The sequence below is a fragment of the Mobula birostris genome, chromosome X, assembly GCF_030028105.1.
Source record: "Mobula birostris isolate sMobBir1 chromosome X, sMobBir1.hap1, whole genome shotgun sequence".
Lineage (NCBI taxonomy): Eukaryota > Metazoa > Chordata > Chondrichthyes > Myliobatiformes > Myliobatidae > Mobula > Mobula birostris.
Genome location: NC_092402.1, coordinates 61,232,297 through 61,245,821, shown reverse-complemented (window position 1 = coordinate 61,245,821; position 13,525 = coordinate 61,232,297). Strand labels below are relative to the sequence as shown.

Sequence of the window (13,525 nt, the reverse complement as noted above, 5' to 3'; positions counted from 1 at the left end):
AGTGGAAGCAAGTCATTCTTAATGGCATGGGACTGCCTAATAATAATAATAATTAATAATTCCAGCAGCAATACAGGACCAGGTGGTTAACACAAAACTATTTAAAAATACATAATAACAGACCAACAAATTCAAGACAATAAATGCAGAAAATACGAAGGGAAAACCAGAAACAATCCAACACATTACAGGATCCTGCAGCAGTTTAACTCAATCTGATTACTTTCACAGGCACAATTAAGTGGCAAACATCAGTCACTAAAATCTTAGAGTCGAAGTTCTACAAATTGTATTACAACTGATCCATTATTACAGATAGGATAATCCATAATAACCATCTGGATATAATATTACAGGATAAACAAGCAAGAACAATTTACTTAATAGATATAGCCATTCCAAGCACACACAACATGCAGAAATCAATAAGTGAAAAACACCAGAAAAATGTTGAATTAAAAGAGGAAACTGAAAGACTATGGAACACGAGTGGAGGGGGGAAGGAATGGGGGGGGAGTGGAAGTATACATTGTTCCCATAGTAATATCTACAACTGGTATCATCCCAAAGTCACTACACAATAGCATTAAACAATTAGGCCTACACAGTAATATTTATGTAAATCTCCAGAAAGCCACAATATGAAACACCACTAGATTAGTTTGGAAGTCCATAGTGATTAAGAAATGTGTGCTTGGCTATGCCTGTACCTCAGGTTATACCAGCTTGAGCTGAAAAAAAAACCCAAAAATGATAACAGTATTAAGAAAAAGGAGGAAGTGAGCATTAAGTTGTCAGTTTTGAAAAAATAAGCAAACTATTTTGAAAGATGTCTACAAAAATATTCTTTAATCAGTTAAAGTAGAAAGAGGGAGAAATACAGCAGTTGAGAAGTTTCTGGAGGTGACCCATCTTTATCCACACAGGATAGTGATTAGAGTGTGTGAATGTCTTGAATTTCTTTTCTCAGGCATTCTGCTTTCCCCTCCTTGTATTGGAAATATTTTTGCTATCATTGCTACTTAAATTAACAGGCGGTCTTGATAAGGATGGTAGAAAAGGCAAACAATAGACTGCAGATTAAGTGCAATGACTATTTTAAAATAAGCAGCCTTATTGGGGGAGGACAGCCAGGAGCAGGGATAAGTGATCAAGATGGCAATTCTGATCCAGAGGTTGCTCTTTGAGTAGTGCTGTGTGTGGGCCAGTCATTCAGGAGAAACTATGAAATGGCATGGTCTGGATCTAATAATTATTTAGTGCAGTATTTTTAGAACTCTTACAGAAGCATAGGAGTTCCCAACATAGTCACAAAGGAAACCATTCTTGTCTTCTGAAGTATATTCCATTTTTGAAATACATTTTTGTGAGGCAGCATAGTGAAATAACACAATCCTCTACATATTTTTGTACATCTCTCCTTCAAAGTGCTATTTAAATTTGAGTTGTCATTGCAATGAGTTGCTTGCCCCAATTCTTTTCACAATGGACAATGTGCAAAAATAGGATCTTTTACTGTTGTAAGGTAGTTGGTAACTTGCTATCCCAAGGAGTGCTTAAGGTGAATCACAGATGCATACAGGGAGAAACTAGATGAGTACATGAGAGAGGAAGGTATAGAATAATTTGATAATAGGATTGATGGGAATGGGAGGACGTTTGTGTGACACATGAATACCGTGGACCTTGTGGGGAGGCCAAGTAGCCTTTCTGTATTATAAGTTTTGCAGGTCTACTTGAAAAACAAAATTAATATTATTTACTGAGTTAAACTGTCAATTACTGATATATTGAATATTTTGAGGTCAGCTGTGTCTAAGATCAAACTTCATCACAATATTACTATAATTTTAGTGTTTGTTTTTCATATTCCTCAAATTCTTGTATATTTCTACAAATATTAGCAAAGCTCACATAAATATCTTTTAGATCTTCTATAATATTGCGCAGAATAAATCTTGAACGCCATGGTATTCATGGATTCTGTTTCACTCTCCAGCTCCAAGCTGGAGATGATCAAAATGTTGTCCAGAAAATGTTTGCAAAGAAAGATCATTGTGAGAGCAAGTCATTTATTGCTATCCCATTCAATTCTTCTTCTCTCCTTGACCTAGTATTTAAAAATGGTGCTGCGTTTTAAATTCTTTCGTAGCAATCTTGCAATTTTTGAGGAAAGTTTGTACTCTTCAAGACAGAAGGCAGTGCTGTCTTCCTTAGCTCCACTTAGCATTTTGATTCAGTTACTTGAATCACAAACCTTTGAGCAGTCTTAGTTGTAAATTTATAGCACAATACTCAGTGATCTATTTTACCCAGAGGATATGAATACTTTCATGCGATAAAATTGAAATGATGTTTTACAACATTCTATTTGCTTGATACATTCACTTCATAGGCTTCCTTAATAATCCATTTGAGAGAGGAAGTGTGCTGTACATACCAGGGCTCTCAGGTTCAATTCTAGCTTTATGCCCAGTTGGCTAATACTTCATTGCCACTTGAACAGGATGTGAATCAGAGAGTATAGAACAGTATTTATTTGATAATACATTTACTTTGAGCTTTGAACTGGGCAAGCCATCAGTCCATGATGATGTGCTGATTTTGATACCAATTTATCCTAAATGTCTTCTTGTGTATCATCCATATCCCTTCATTCCTTTCATGTTCATGTGTCTATCTAAAAGCCTTTTCAACTCCACCAGACTGCCTGCTTCCACTATTATCCCTGGTAACCTGTGCCAGGCACCTACCACTTTCTCTACAAAGTGATCTAAATAATTACAAATATTAAACACAAAATAATTGATTGCATAAGTATTCATCCCTTTAATATGACACACCAAATCATCACTGGTGCAGCCAACTGGTTTTAGAAATCACATAATTAGTTAAATGGAGATCTACCGTGCGCAGTCAAAGTGTTTCAATTGATACTAGTAAAAATATTCCTGTATCTGGACATCCAACTGCTGGTGAGTCAGTATCCTGGCAAAAACTACACCGTGAAGACAAAAGAATACTCCAAGCAACTCCGTGAAAGTGTTATTGAACAGCACAAGTCAGGAGATGCATACTAGAATCTTTTCAAGTCACTGAATATCCCTTGGAGTACAGTTAAGTCAATCATCATGAAGTGGAAAGAATAGCCATAAATCTGCCTAGAGCAGACCATCCTTAAAAACTGAGTGACCGTGCAAGAAAGGGACTAGTGAGGGAGGCCACCAAGAGACCTATGACAACTCTGGAGGAGGTACAAGCCTCTGTGGCTGAGAAGGGAGAGATTGCACAGACAACAACTGTTGCCTGGGTGCTTCACCAGTCTCAGCTTTATGGGAGAGTGGCAAAGAGAAAGCCACTGTTGGGGAAAAAAAACCCACATGCAATCTCAGATAGAGTTCGCCAGAAGACAGGGAGACTCTGAAGTCAGCTGGAGGAAGATAGCTAGATACATACTTTTTTGATCCTAAAGGAAATTACAATGTCACAGTAGCATTAGAAGTGCACAGATATACAAATATTAGTACAGAAGTAAGAAAGAATAAAAAATAAAGTTAGCTCAAACAGTCTAACAAGAGGGGGTCATCACTTCCCAGCTAAAAGTTGACTCATTATAGAACCTAATGGCTGAGGGGAAGAATGACCTCATGGCACTCTTCGGAGCAGTGCAGATGTCTTAGTCCATTTCTAAAAGTGATCCTCTGTTCAGCCAAGGTGGCATGCAGAGGATGAGAAGCATTGTCAAGAATTGCCAGGATTTTCCATAGGGTCCTTGTTCTACCATAGCCTCCAGTGTGTCCAGTTTGACTCCGATAACAGAGCCAGCCTTTCTAATCAGTTTATTGAGCCTGTTGGCATCACTGTGTAGATGCCACTGCATAAAAGATTGTACTGGCAACAACAGACTGGTAGAACATGTGAAGGAGAGGCCTGCATACTCCAAAGGACCTTAGTCTCCTCAGAAAGTAGAAGCGACTCTGACCTTTCTTGTACACAGCCTCTGTGTTGGTGCTCCACTCAAGTCTGTCATCCAGGCGCACCCCCAGGTACTTACAGGTCCTCACCATATCCACGTCCTCACCATCAATAGTAATAGGGAGCAGTGCAGGCTTAGTCCTCCTAAAGTCCATCACCATCTCCTTTGCCTTACTGATGTTGAGCTACAGATTATTCAGCTTGTACCATTTGACAGGGTTCTCCACCAGGGCCCTGTATTCGTCCTCACATCCTCCCTTTATACACCCAACTATTGCTGAGTCATCAGAGAATTTCTGCAAGATGACATGACTTAGTGTTGTACCTAAAATCTGAGGTATACACAGTAAACAGGAATGGAGCGTATGAAATCCCCTGTGGGGCCCTAGTGCTATTTATAGCCATGTCTGACACACAGCTGTGAAGCCACACATACTGTGGTCTGCCAGGCAGGTAGTCCATTATCCAGGATACAATGGAGGTGTCAATCTGCATTGAATGGAGCTTAAGTGCACTGTGATTGAATGTTGTAAAACAATGAAACATGAAAACTTCCAACAAGGTGAATGCCTTTTATAGGCACTACACGTGAAGCGTTGTCGTAGGTAATCATAGTCCATCTTCCGGGATTCCCACCACCCAGGCCCCGCTCTCTTCTCACTGCTGCCATCAAGAAGAAGGTCCAGGAGCCTCAGGACTCAGACCACCAGGTTCAGGAATATTTATTACCCCTCAACCATCAGGCTTTTGAACCAAAGAGGATAACTTCACTCAACTTCACTTGCCCCATCACTGAACTGTTCCCACAACTTATGAACTCACTTTAAAAGACTCTTCATGTCATGTAAGACAGGAAAGCGTTTTAATGCAAGAAGCGTCATGAACAAAGTAGATGAGCTTAGAGTGTGGATCAGTACTTGGAGCAGTGATGTTGTGGCCATTACAGCGACTTGGATGGTTCAGGGGCAGGAATAGTTACTTAGAGTGCCGGGCTTTAGGTATTTCAGAAAGGACAGGGAGGGAGGCAAAGGAGGTGAGAGCGTGGCACTGCTGATCAGAGATAGTGTCACGGCTGCAGAAAAGGAGGAAGTCGAGGGATTGTCTAATGAGTCTCTGTGGGTGGAAGTTAGAAACAGGAAGGGGTCAATAACTCTACTGGGTGTTTTTTTTTATAGACCACTCAATAGTAACAGGGGCATCGAGGAGCAAATAGGGAGACCGATTCTGGAAAGGTGTAATAATAACAGGGTTGTTGTGGTGAGAGACTTTAATTTCCCAAATATCAATTGGCATCTCACTAGAGCAAGGGGTTTAGATGGGATGGAGTTTGTTAGGTGTGTCCAGGAAGGTTTCTTGACACAATATATAGATAAGCCTACAAGAGGAGAGGCTGTACTTGATGTGGTATTGGGAAATGAACCTGGTCAGGTGTCAGATCTCTCAGTGGGAGAGCATTTTGAGGATAGTGATCATAATTCTATCTCCTTTACCATAGCATTGGAGATGGATAGGAACAGACAAGTCAGGAAAGCGTTTAGTTGGAGTAAGGGGAAATATCAGGCTATCAGGCAGGAACTTGGAAGCATAAATTAGGAACAGTAGTTCTCCGGGAAATGTACGGCAGAAATGTGGCAAATGTTCAGAGGATATTTGCATGGCATTCTGCATAGGTATGTTCTAATGAGACGGAAAGGATGGTAGGGTACAGGAACCGTGGTGTACAAAGGCTGTTGTAAATCTAGTCAAGAAGAAAACAAAAGCTTACAAAAGGTTCGAAAAACTAGGTAATGATAGAGATCTGGAAGATTATAAGGCTAGCAGGAAGGAGTTTAAGAATGAAATTAGGAGAGCCAGAAGGGGCCATGAAAATGCCTTGACAAGCAAGATTAAAGAAAATCCCAAGGCATTCTACAGGTATGTGAAGAGCAAGAGGATAAGACGTGAGAGAACAAGACCAATCAAGTGTGACAGTGGAAAAGTGTGTATGGAACCGGAGGAGATAGCAGAGGTACTTAATGAATACTTTGCTTCAGTATTCACTATGGAAAAGGATCTTGGCGATTGTTGAGATGACTTACAGTGGATTGAAAAGCTTGAGCATATAGACTAGTGGTCCCCAACCACGTGCTATCGGGCCGCGCGGAAACGATATGATTTGGTGATATGAAACGATATGAGTCAGCTGCACCTTTCCTCATTCCCTGTCACGCACTGTTGAACTTGAACGCCCCCCCCGGGTCGGCCAGTACGCAAGAATATTGTCAATATTAAACCGGTCCGCGGTGCGCAAAAGGTTGGGGACCCCTGATACACAGACATTAAGAAAGAGGATGTGTTGAAGCTTTTGGAAAGCATTAAGTTGGATAAGTCTCCAGGACTGGATGAGATGCACCCCAGGCTACTGTGGGAAGTGAGGGAGGAGATTGCTGAGCCTCTGGCAATGATCTTTGCATCACCAATGGGGATGGGAGAGGTTCCGGAGGATTGGAGGGTTGCAGATGTTGTTCTCTTCTTCAAGAAAGGGAGTAGAAATAGCCCAGGAAATTATAGACCAGTGAGTCTTACTTCAGTGGTTGGTAAGTTGATGGAGAAGATCCTGAGAGGCAGGATTTATGAGCATTTAGAGAGGCATAATATGATTCGGAATAGTCAGCTTGGCTTTGTCAAAGACAGGTGTGCCTTACGAGCCTGATTGAATTTTTTGAGGATGTCACATTGATGAAGGTAGAGCAGTAGATATAGTGTTTTTGGATTTCAGCAAGGTAGTTGATAAGGTACTCCATGCAAGGCATATTGAGAAAGTAAGGAGGCATGGGATCCAAGGGGATATTGCTTAGTGGATCCAGAATTGGCTTGCTCACAGAAGGCATAGACTGGTTGTAGACGGGTCATATTCTGCATTGAGGTTGGTGACCAGTGGTGTGCCTCAGGGATCTGTTCTGGGACCCCTTCTCTTCGTGATTTTTATAAATGACCTGGATGAGGAAGTGGAGGGATGGGTTAATACTTTTGCTGATGACACAAAGGTTGGGGGTGTTGTGAATAGTGTGGAGAGCTGTCAGAGTTTACAGCGGGACATTGATAGGATGCAAAACTGGGCTGAGAAGTGGCAGATGGAGTTCAACCCAGATAAGTGTGAGGTGGTTCATTTTGGTAGGTCAAATATGATGCCAGAATATAGTATTAATGGTAAGACTCTTGGCAGTGTGGAGGATCAGAGCGATCTTGGGGTCCGAGTCCGTAGAACACTCTAAAGCTGCTGCGCAGATTGACTGTGTGGTTAAGAAGGCATACGGTGTATTTTAAAATTTCTATTTTAACTTAATCAGTCCACATGACTTGTTTCCAAAATGCATCAGGCTTGTTTAGATGTTCCTTTGAACCTTTTGAATAGAACTTTTTGGCCTCAATGAACGAAGGTATGTTTGGAGAAAAAAGGGTGCAGAATTTCATGAAAAGAACCCCTCTCCAATTGTTAAGCACGGGGGTGGATCGATCATGCTTTGGGCTTGTGTTGCAGCCAGTGGCACGGGGAACATTTCACTGGTAGAGGGAAGAATGAATTCAATTACGTACCAGCAAATTCTGGAAGCAAACATCACACCGTCTGTAAAAAAGCTGAAGATGAAAAGAGGATGGCTTCTACAACAGGATAATGAACCTAAACACACCTCAAAATCCACAATGGACTACCTCAAGAGGCGCAAGCTGAAGGTTTTGCCATGGTCCTCACAGTCCCCCGACCTAAACATCATCGAGAATCTGTGGATAGACCTCAAAAGAGCAGTGCATGCAAGACAGCCCAGAATCTCACAGAACTAGAAGCCTTTTGCAAGGAAGAATGGGCAAAAATCCCCCAAGCAAGAATTGAAAGACTCTTAACTGGCTACAAAAAGCGTTTACAAGCTGTGATACTTGCTAAAGGGGGCGTTACTAAGTACTGCCTTGCAGGGTGCCCAAACTTTTGCTTCAGGCCCTTTTCCTTTTTTGTTATTTTGAAACTGTAAAAGATGGAAATAAAAGAGTAATTGTGCTTAAAATATTAAAGAAATGTGTCATCTTTAACTTTATGCCTTTTGGAAATTAGTTCATCTTTTACTCGCTTAGCTATTCACAGTAACAGAAATTTTGACCAGGTGTGGCCAAACTTTTGCATGCCACTGTATGTACTTTGATAATAAATTTACCTTGAACTTTATTTTTTATTAAATGAAACAACATATTTAAGTTGAGTTTTAGCACCTGTATATTACATCATTTGTCTTGACGGTACTTCCTATTTTCACAATTTTCCACACCTGGATATTACTTTTAAACTGTGTTCAGTTTATTATTGACACATGTCCTGATGTACAATGGAAAACATCCTCTCCACATCCACTGTATCCAGGCCTTTCAGTATCCGGTAGGTTTCAATGAGATCCATCTCCCCCTCCCCCCACCCTTATCCTCTGAAATCAATCAAGTACTGGTCCAAAGAACCCTTGTGCTCTGGAATTCCCTTTTTAAATCTCTACACCTTTCTTTGATTCTGCTTAAAGCCTACTTTTATGCTTTTGGATTTTGGTTATCAATATTATTTCCCTAATATTTCTCCATAACCTCTCCACTATCTGTTCTGGCGCTCTGGTTCCCATCCCCCTACAACTTTAGTTTAGAACCCCGCCCCATGCAGCACCAGCGAACCTTCCTGCTAGGATATTAGTTCCTCCTGCAGTTCAGGCACATCTTCCCTAGGAGAGATCCCAATGACCTATTATTTAAAAGAGTAGAATTGGGTCATTTGGACCATCGAATCTGCTCCACCATTTCATCATGACTGATCTATTTCTCTCTCAGCCCCAATCTCCTGCCTTCATACCCTGACTAATCAAGGATCTATCAACTTCCGCCTTAAATCCTAAAATCGGAAGCCCTCCCTCCTGCACCATCTCCTTAGCCACATGTTAAACTGTATGATCTTGCTATCTTTGGCCTCACTAGCACTTGGCAGGGGTAGCAATCCTGAGATCATAACCCTGCAGGTCCTGTCCTTTAACTTGGCACCTAACTCCCTGAACTCACTTTGCAGGACCTTGTCACCTATCCTACGCATGCCATTATGTGATTCAGTTTTAAATTTTGTTTGACAACAATGCCGCAATGACTATCGTTGAGTAGCACTTACATCCACAGTGTTGAAGTGTTTTGAGAGGTCACTGATGAAGTATATCAACTCCTGCCTAAGAAGAGACTTGGATCCGCTTCAATTTACCTACCAAAACAACAGGTCCACAGTAGATGCCATCTCATTGGCTCTTCACTCAACCCTGGAACATCTGAACAGCAAAGTTGCATACCTCAGGATGCTATTTATCAACGAGAGCTCTGTATTCGATACTATCATCCCCTCAAAGCTAATCAATAAGCTTCAAGACCTTGACCTCAACACCTCCTTGTGCAATTGGATCTTCAATTTCCTTACTTGCAGATCCCAGTCAGTTCAGATTGGTAACAACATCTCCTCCGCAATCTCTGTCAGCACAGGTACACCACAAGGCTGTGTGCTTAGACCCCTGTTCTACTCGCTGTGTGAACGCCTAAGTTGGTGCTGTTTTTCATTGATTCAATTATAAATTTATTGAATATGCCTGCAAGAAAATAAATTTCAGGGTTGTTTATGGTGATTAATTTACTTTGAACTTTGAAGTGTCTCAGGATCTTCTGCTATGTGAACATCACTAAGTAAGTACAAGTTGTTACTGAAAGACTGCCAATTTTGTTTTCAAAGTATTCAATGCATTCATAAAGTGTTTCCCACCATTGTTGACCCATGACTGTTTTCAAAGTAACATTGCTGACTTGTTGGCTTGGTGCTAGAAAGCAGGCAAAGATCAGTCGATGGGCAAGGAGTAAAGGAGTGCCATTCTCTGCATTTGAATAAAGCTCTGGGAATGAAAGCAGTGCAGTGCCCCTTCAGTGGCCACAGCCATGCTAATAGCTGGTTGTTACTCTTTGAATGGTGGGTTTTGCAGATACTGTGAAGGACAGTTCATAGTTTTAAGTCTTCTAGATCAGGGGTTCCCAACCTGGGGTCCATGGGCTCCTTGCTAAATGGTATTAGTCCATGGCATAGAAAAGGTTGGGAACCGCTGTTCTAGATAGTGTAGCTTTGAGCTTGCAGTCCAAGGTAGCTGGACGATGGGCATCTCAGAGGGCAGAATTGACGTGGCAGCAGTGGGAACACAAATAACGATATCTTAAGAGAGCAGAATTATAAATAACAGACATATTGTAACTTGCCTGGGGCAGAGTACTAGCAGGTCTGACAATCTGCACAGATAGTTGGAGTAGAGATAATACTGGCGTTCCATAGTACCTTCATTCCTGGTGGTATGGTGGCATGATGACATAAGCTGACTTCAATGAAAGCTGTGCCATCAGACACTCCACTCCACTGTGATTGTATCCCAACTGGCCACCATTTCTATTTTGGAAATGATGAGCGCCAGGCTCAGCACAAAACAGCATGCAATTTTGGAGCTGGATTCCTCTGTGCTTCTATGCATCTTTTAGTCCAGATGATTAAAGGGCATTAGTGCTTCCATACCAGGCTGTAATGCAACCAGTCAATATATTTTTCATTGCATATCTATAGAAGTTTGGCAGAGTTTTAGATATCAGGCCTCTAATGAAGTACTGGTGCTGCCTTGCTTTTGTTGTAGTGCCATTTGCATGCTGCGCCCAGGACAAATCCTCTGAAATGGTAACACACTGAGGAATTTAAAGTTGATGATACTCTCCACCTCTGATAAGGATTGGCTCATGGACCTCCAATTTCCTCCTCCTGAAGTCAATAATCAGCCCTTTGACTTTGCTGACATTGTGCAAGAGGTTGTTATTGTGGCACCACTCAACCAGATTTTCAAGTCTCCCTCCTATATGCTGATTCATGACCACCTTTGATTTGACTATTGACAGTGATGTCATTAACAAACTTGAATACGGCATTGGAGCTGTGCTTCGCCACACAGTCTTGTGGTTCATCTGTGCTGATGGAAATTGTGGAGATGTTGTTGCCAATCCGAAGTGACTGAGGTCTGCAGGTGAGGAAATCGAGGATCCAATTGCACAAAGACAAGACAAAGACAAGACAAGATTGTGGGACAAGGTAGGTGGGATGGAGGATTGGATGCCACCATCCAACCTACCTCATCCCGTCACTGATCCATCATTGGCTCTGTAGCACCTCAACCACAGCAACCCTGTCCTAGAACAGTTGAGGCAGTGGGCATGGCAGCATCCCCTTTCCTGTCCTTCAGTATGCTGCTGCCATCTTTGATTGAGTTCGTGCTGGTTCTGGTCACCACACTGTAGAAAGGATGTGATAGTACTGGAGAGGGTGCCAAGGAGATTGACCAGGATGCTACTTGTGATGGAGTATTTCTGTTATGAAGAGAGACTGGGTCTGTTGTCTCTGGAGCAGAGAAAGTTAAAGGTAATATAATTTGGGTATATAAGATTATAAGTGACAGAGAGAGTGTATACTGCTTGACACTTTTCCATTATTACAGAGGTGAATAAAACTAGAGGACATAAATTTAAGGGAAAAGCTAAGAGATTTAGAAGGGATCTGAGGGGAACATTTTTCACCCAGTGAGTGGTGAGTACGTGGAATGCACTGTCGCAAGGTGTGAAAGCAGAGTTACTGACAGTATTAAAGAACTAGTAAGGCCAGCACTTGAATCATCTAGTTATAGAAGGCTGAGGCCAAGTGGGATTCCAGATGGAATAATGCATGTGTGGTTCTATTGGTCAGCATGGATGTGGTGGGCAGAATGGTCTGTTTCCATGCTGTACACCTCTATGGCTTTATGACAAACTGTTCCTACAACAGAGCGGGAAGAATGGTAATGAATGCATTTCCATCTTAGAACTATATTAGATCTGAGATGGTGAGTGAGTGTTAGTGTTGGGGTTGGTGGTGAGTGTGAGTGTTGTGCTTGGGGTGTTGGTAGATGGGAAATATTGCTGTTTCCACTGACTTTAACTGCATGTGTGTGAGGTCATTAAGCAACATATGGGACCAGAGTTTGAGGCACCGGTGCTGGCATTGATCCCTGAAATGACTGTCTGTCTTTTCCACCAGGATCTCAAGGTCAGCTGCAGTATAACAGGTTGCCTGCCCTATCTGTTGCTCAGAGCCACCCAACCTGTAAAATGACTTTAAGTAGAATTTATAGTAAGTGGAAACCTCCCCGTTTAAAGTAAAATGCATGCCTGAAGTGAATTATAACTGGTTATCAGCAGGTGTGTAGGATGCTTGAAATTAAGAGTTTGTGCACATTATAGGAAAAACATTGTGATTGGGGAATTTTCAGACAAAACTCCAAGTAAAGGGAAGCACACACTGATGCTACCAGGACAAGTTAGCACAGGCCCTCATGCACTATTGTATTGGCGTACATTTTCATGGGTGATTGAATTTCAAGCTCTTAATGTTGCTATGTGACATATTGCTGAAAAGCAGTGTTTACTTATCATTGCTCCAGCCCTTGTGGCTTAAATGAGTGAGTGGTACAACAAATTCCATGTGAAAATTAACAAACATCTGCTGAAAAAACTTTCTATTTGGCTTTTCTCTCATTCCTTTAAATAAAGCTCTTTTTTTCCGCTATGATCTTTGGTTGATATAAATTTGCCCTTCATGAAACCTGAGCCTATAACTGTACTCTGGAAACTTGTTTTTTTTGCTTCTTTCTGCCCCTGCTTTCTGGAGGGGTGTGTGGGTGATGGACAGATGGAGTGGGAGGAGGGTGTGGGTTCTCTGTTCTTCGTTCCTTTATGTTAAGAACATAAACCTTTGCTTGAATATAGTCATAGAGCCAAAGAACACTACAGCACAGGAACAGGCCCTTCAGCCCACCTAGTCCATACTGAACTACTAATCTGCATAGGTACATCGACCTGCACCTGGGCCATAGCCTTCCATACCTTTCCCATCCATGTACCCATCCAAATTTTTCTTAAGTGTTGAAATCAACCCTGCCTCCACCACTTCCACCAGCAGCTCATTCCACATTCTTGTCACCCTCTGAGTGAAGATGTTCCCCTTAAACATTTCACCTTTCACCCTTAATCCATGAACTCTAGTTCTAGTCTCACCCAACCTCAATGGAAAAAGTTTGCTTGTTGAGATGTTTTAAATATCTCTGCTAGGGTCCCTGCAATTTCTGCACTAGCCTCCCACAGGGTCTAAGGGAACACCTTGCCATGTCCTGAGGATTCATCCATCCTAATTTGCCTTAAGATAGCAAACACCTCTTCCTCTGTAATCTGTACAGGGTCCATGACCTCACTGCTGCTTTGCCTCACTTCCATAGACTCTGTGTCCATCTCTCAAGTAAATACAGATGTAGAAAATCCTTTTAAGATCTCTCCCATTTCTTTCGGCTCTACGCATAGATGGTCACTTTGATCTTCCAGAGGACCAATTCTGTCTCTTGCTATCCTTTTGCTCCTAAATGATAGCACTCACTACCCACCTGCATTTTTATTAGCACAGCCAGCC

The 13,525-nt window shown here is 41.8% G+C and overlaps 1 protein-coding gene and 1 long non-coding RNA gene across 2 annotated transcripts in view; one reads left to right on the top strand and one right to left on the bottom strand.

Moving 5' to 3' along the window:
- The window catches only part of LOC140191750 (uncharacterized), a 222,434-nt gene that overhangs the window by 68,993 nt on the left and 139,916 nt on the right, over positions 1 to 13,525 (bottom strand). The window lies entirely within an intron of this gene.
- Positions 1 to 13,525, top strand: part of bloc1s1 (biogenesis of lysosomal organelles complex-1, subunit 1) — a 115,034-nt gene that overhangs the window by 72,888 nt on the left and 28,621 nt on the right. The window lies entirely within an intron of this gene.